The sequence below is a fragment of the Triticum dicoccoides genome, chromosome 7B (assembly GCF_002162155.2).
Source record: "Triticum dicoccoides isolate Atlit2015 ecotype Zavitan chromosome 7B, WEW_v2.0, whole genome shotgun sequence".
In the NCBI taxonomy this organism is placed as follows: domain Eukaryota; kingdom Viridiplantae; phylum Streptophyta; class Magnoliopsida; order Poales; family Poaceae; genus Triticum; species Triticum dicoccoides.
In genome coordinates, this window is record NC_041393.1 from 33,554,035 (window position 1) to 33,560,476 (window position 6,442).

The following is a 6,442-nucleotide window of genomic DNA, read 5'->3' on the forward strand; positions in this document are numbered from 1 at the left end:
GGCGGCGGGGATCGCCACGTGGCGGGTTCGGATTGGACGTGGGGAGCGGGGCGGACGTGTCCGGCTGCGGCCGGACGTGTCCGTCGCCGGAGGGAGGAAGAGGACTAGGGTTAGACCGGGATTTCGGGGGAGAGGGACTAATTTATAGGTAGAGGGAGCTAGGAGAGTCCAAATGAGGAGCGGTTTTCGCCCACACGATCGTGATCGAATGACCGAGAGCATGGAGGTGAGTTTGATGGGTTTTGTGCCACTTTGGAAGGGTGTTGGGCTGCAAAGAGAGAGGGGGCTTTACGGTTACCCGCTTAACCGTTGGAGTACCAAACGACCTACAAATGGCACGAAACTTGACAGGCGGTCTACCGGTGGTGTACCAAGGCCGCTTGGCAAACCTCGGGCCATTGCGAGAAAGTTTAACACCCGCTCACGAACAGAGGCAAGAAGGGGACGCCGGATAACATAGGAGCGCCGGATTACAAAACGGACAACGGGGAAAAAGCTCGGATGCATGAGACGAACACGTATGCAATGCAATGCACATGATGACATGATAAAAATGCAACATGCAAGCAAATGACATGGCAACTATGGCGAATAACTGGCAGACACCTGGCGCATCGGATCCGGGGCGTTACATGGCGTGTGGGGCCCGTGGGAGGGGCCGCCCGACTCCAGGCGGCCGACTCCCACGGGTCTGGCTTCAGGGCGCTCTTGCCGTCTTCTGTTCACCCGCCGACAGGCGGTCCCGTCGTCCTTGGGTCGTACAGGTAGGCGTCGTGGGCACAGTGCGCCGCCCACTGAGGCTGAGGTCAGGGCCGGCATGGCAACAGTGCCGCGCCACGATGGAGATCTCCCGCCATATGGCGCGCTGTAGCCATACTGGTCCTTCGTAGGCAGGGTAGAGACGGCCATGCTGTGACCGTTCCCCGCCCTGTCCACCACAGCGAAGGCAGGGGGTGGTTGGAGTCGTGAGCCGACTACCCTCAGCCGGCTTCTCTGGAAGTCGTCAGCTGAGAGTCGGCTTATCTTGGAGTCGTCCCTGGGACTTGGCATATCTTGGAGTCGTCCCTGGGACTCGGCATATCTTGGAGTCGTCCCTGGGACTCCGCATATCTTGGAGTCGTCACTGGGACTCGGCATATCTTGGAGTCGTCCCTGGGACACGGCGTATCTTGTAATCGTCCCTGGGACTCGGCATATCTTGGAGTCGTCCCTGGGACTCGGCTTGAGGGGCGCAGCCTGTCCTGATGTCTTGAAAGGTTCTGGGGCTCGAGTCAGCCTACCCGTGGCCCATTACTCCGACATCGTCGCAAAGGGTTACGTCGATGCTAGCTTTGACACATATCTGGATGACTCTAAGTCACAAACCGGATACGTGTATATGTTGAATCGTGGAGCAGTAAGCTGGTGCAGTTGCAAGTAGAGCGTCGTGGAGGGATCTACATGTGAAGCGGAGTACATGGTAGCCTCGGCGGCAGCGCATGAAGCAATATGGATGAAGGAGTTCATCACCGACCTAGGAGTCATACCCAATGCGTCGGGGCCGATCACTCTCTTCTGTGACAACACTAGAGCTATTGCCCTTGCCAAGGAGCCCAGGTTTCACAAGAAGACCAGGCACATCAAGCATCGTTTCAACTCCATCCGTGAAAATGTTCAAGATGGAGACATATATATTTGCAAAGTACATACGGATCTGAATGTGGCAGATCCGTTGACTAAACCTCTTCCACGAGTAAAACATGATCAACACCAGAACTCTATGGGTGTTTGATTCATCACAATGTAACTAGATTATTGACTCTAGTGCAAGTGGGAGACTGTTGGAAATATGCCCTAGAGGCAATAATAAAAGGATTATTATTATATTTCCTTGTTCATGATAATTGTCTTTTATTCATGCTATAATTTTATTATCCGGAAATCGTAATACACGTGTGAATACATAGACCACAACATGTCCCTAGTGAGCCTCTAGTTGACTAGCTCGGTGATCAACAGATAGTCATGGTTTCCTGACTATGGACATTGGATGTAATTGATAACGAGATCACATCATTAGGAGAATGATGTGATGGACAAGACCCAATCCTAAGCATGGCACTATATCCTGTAGTTCGTTTGCTAGAGCTTTTCCAATGTCAAGTATCTTTTCCTTAGACCATGAGATCGTGTAACTCCCGGATACCGTAGGAGTGCTTTGGGTGTACCAAACGTCACAACGTAACTGGGTGACTATAAAGCTCGTCGCCGCCGGCCATGTCGTCGCAAAGCTCACAGCTGCTGTCACTCGCACCCGTGCTTGGTCTCGAGCTCCTGGAGCTCCCACGAGGTCGAACAAACAATCATTGTGGCAAACTAACAAACAAAATAAAACTATAGCACAAGACGCTCCAAATAAGAGTCATATCATGTGATGAATAAAAATAGGATTTTCTATTTCTGTGCCCCACTTCGCATACTACGGGTATCTCCAAAAGTGTCTGTTGGGTTGACACGGATCGAGACTGGGATTTGTCACTCCGTATGACGGAGAGGTATCTCTGGGCCCACTCGGTAATGCATCATCATAATGAGCTCAAAGTGACCAAGTGACTGGTCACGGGATCATGCATTACGGTACGAATAAAGTGTCTTACCGGTAACGTGATTGAACGAGGTATTGGGATACCGATGATCGAATCTTGGGTAAGTAACATACCGATTGACAAAGGGAATTGTATACGGGGTTGCTTGAATCCTCGACATCGCGGTTCATCCCATGAGATCATCGAGGAGCATGTGGGAGCCAACATGGGTATCCAGATCCCTCTGTTGGTTATTGGCCAGAGAGCCGTCTCGGTCATGTCTACGTGTCTCCCGAACCCGTAGGGTCTACTCACTTAAGGTTCGGTGACGCTAGGGTTGTAGAGATATTAGTATGCAGCAAACTGAAAGTTGTTCGGAGTCCCGGATGAGATCCCGGACGTCACGAGGAGTTCCGGAATGGTCCGGAGGTAAAGAATTATATATGGGAAGTCGAGTTTCGGCCATCGGGACAGTTTCGGGGGTCACCGGTATTGTACCGGGACCACCGGAAGGGTCCCGGGGGTCCATCGGGTGGGGCCACCTATCCCGGAGGGCCCCATGGGCTGAAGTGGGAGGGGAACCAGCCCCTGGTGGGCTGGTGCGCCCCCCTTGGGCCCTCCTGCGCCTAGGGTTGGGAACCCTAGGGGAGGGGGCGCCTCCACTTGCCTTGGGGGGCAAGGCACCCCCCTTGGCCGCCGCCCCCCTAGGAGATCCCATCTCCTAGGGCCAGCGCCCCCCTGGGGACCCTATATATAGAGGGGGGGAGGGATGGCAGCCGCACCCTTGCACTTGCCGCCTCCCTTCCCCCTTGCTACACCTGTCCCTCCCGTAGACGCTTGGTGAAGCCCTGCCGGGATCCCTGCTGCATCCACCACCACGCCGTCGTGCCGCTGGATCTTCATCAACCTCTCCTTCCCCCTTGCTGGATCAAGAAGGAGGAGACATCACGCTGACCGTACGTGTGTTGAACACAGAGGTGCCGTCCGTTTGGCACTAGGATCTCCGGTGATTTGGATCATGACGAGTATGACTCCCTCAACCCCGTTCTCTTGAACGCTTCCGCTCGATCTACAAGGGTATGTAGATGCACTCCTCTCTCTCGTTGCTATATGAACTCATAGATTGATCTTGGTGAAACCGTAGGAAATTTTTTATTTTCTGCAATGCTCCCCAACAGGAAGTATGGGATTTAGGCCGGGTGTCCAGCCCGGAGGCTGGTCGCGGTATTGACGTCCTTGGAGGATGTCCGAAGGGGAGGAGCCGGTTGTCTGGGGACTGGCCAGATGTCTAGCCGCTGGAACTTCCTCAAGTGTTGTTCTGTGGCGGGTGTCTCTAACTTGGGGGTGTTAGACGTCTGGGCTGGGGCCAGATGTCTTGCTGCTGTAGCATTTCAGTGTCTCTTTTCACCGTGTTCCTTCCTTCGGATCCATGGTGACTTGGCCTTCATCTCGATGGTCTACAAGGTCGTCTTCTTGATACCTAAGCACACATAGCATTTCTTCTTGAGTTAGTAGCCATGTCTCACGTGGTTGCTATGGAAGCTCATTAAGGAGAGATGTCACCTCGGTCTCGATAGCTCTTCCATGTGCTCTTGTCATCAGTCCACTTGGAGCTTGGGAATACAATGGAAGATCCATGGGGATGGCTGTGGGATGCTCCGCATCAGTTAGGGAGGCATATGGGTGGAATCGACCAAAAATTAGGGAGTTGTGGGCGGGGATCGGGGGCACGAATAGTTAGGATGATTGTCAAACCATGGAGACTCATTGGCAAAACATTTGATCAGGGACATTGATTTGAGTGACATACCATTGACATAATGTGGGCATCAGCATATGTTTATGTTGATTTGATCATAGGGTTCTGGTGACCCCATGTATAGTTTATTGTTTGGATTTAGGAGAATTTATGTTTGCACTTATAATAGTAGTGGTGATAAAGTTGAGCTTTTTCAAAGATCAAGTGGATGTTACACTTTTCGATAAACCGCACTTTTCATTAATCTGGAATTATGCCTTTTAGAATTATGTTGATCTTGAAGAAAATTCCAAACGACTGAGAATCAACATTACTATACTCTTTTATGCTACAGTGATATATTCATTAGTTGCTAGTTGAAAGTTTTTTTATCCATGAAGGGTTTCACCTTCCTTTCTAGTAGTGCTTACATTTACAACATAAAATATTTAATACCCTTATAAAATGACTGCGCTCACTAGTATCCCTTCACGAGTAAAACACCTTGTGTGCTGCACTACTATGAACTTGGCTAAAATGTATGTAGGTGTATAAGTTGAAACGTAAGAAAGTCCATTTCATTTCCTATTTACTACATTCCAAACCACACAACCAAACAAATGTGTCAAATATAATATTGAACAAAGCAAATATCAATGAAAACATACCCGATTCGTATATTCGACGATCCATTGCTGAGAAATAAATATGGGAAAGTGGAAATACACCACACATATCTATGCCTGTGCACTTAAAAAAATAACTGTTCAATTTATCAATTCTCGAGAAAAAAACAATGACACATACCCACGACGAAGAGGGACGGAACAAAGAGGGACATGACTTCTAAGCCCCCACCACCTTTTATCTTTGAGCCGAGCACTTTTCGACTTTGGTCATTGCCTGTCGATAAACTCCCATACTTCCTTCTTTTGCTTGAGGGAGGCCCCATATCTTCCTTCTTTGGTTGGATCCTAGTCAGAAAGTCATAGGAAGGTTGTGTGCATGAACAAGTCTGTATTACGAAGGGGAGTGAGCAGTACACCACCCATTTGTGCATTGGAAAATCATGGTCATACTTCTTAGAGTGGGGTGAAGCACGAACACCTTAAGCTGCACCAGAATCTTAGTAAGATAGACACCGATTAAAATACCAAGAAATCTAGATTATGGAGACTCTCTAAGTTTTACTCTAATTTCCTGTGTCTATACTACTGCACTTTAGAGCCGACATATAGTGTGTATCCTTCGCCCTTATTTTAAGGTGGAAGAATCCGCCTTTGCCCTTTGGAGAAAACATGGTGGCAAGAGGCAATGTATGGAGATTAATAGATTTTCTCGTACTTTTAGAAAATATCATTGATCAAAACTTGGTTGTCATGGATGATGTGTTTGAGTAGACAAAAATAATAAGAAGCTGCTACACGAAGTGGAAATCGGTGTGAAGAGCAAGATGTTCTTATCTATGAGAGAGACCTGCTTGGCCTACGATGAGTGAGAACTGGTAGATACAAAGCATATGCATACATTAAGATAATTAAGATCATCAACGCCATGAATGAGATCTTTCCTATTAAGAACCTCCCCAATGAAATCAGTTAGCAACACAGCTCGAACGAAAGCAACCGATGACACTTCTGCAATCCCAAATTCACAATACATTAATTGACAAGTAAGAATATTTCCCCATAATTCATCCATCATGGCATAACATGTTGCGGGTAAGTGGAAACATATGAAAGGAATAAATGTCACATACCTATTCTTAGGGACAATCTACTCTAGGTAGGTGTGATGCTACCATAGAACCCATTAAATCCTTTGATACCCTGGCCTAACTTGATGGGTTCCTTGATGGCATGTTAGAAGAAAGACTGGCCTACTAGGATGAACTTGAGGCGAAATGTGACAAAAATTCCCCAAAAAATATTTGAAGAATGCAAAATGATCGATAACGACTAGTGACGCAAATGGCAGAGAGCAATTGTTACCCCATGTTGTTTCGTTCATTGAGAATGATGTCACACAACACAATGTTGAGCACGTGCACCGCCTATGTTGGTATGTCCAAGGAGATCCCGACCATGAGCATCTACAACTGTTGGAGGCCGACGAAGCTGGCATGCTTGATGGTCACCTT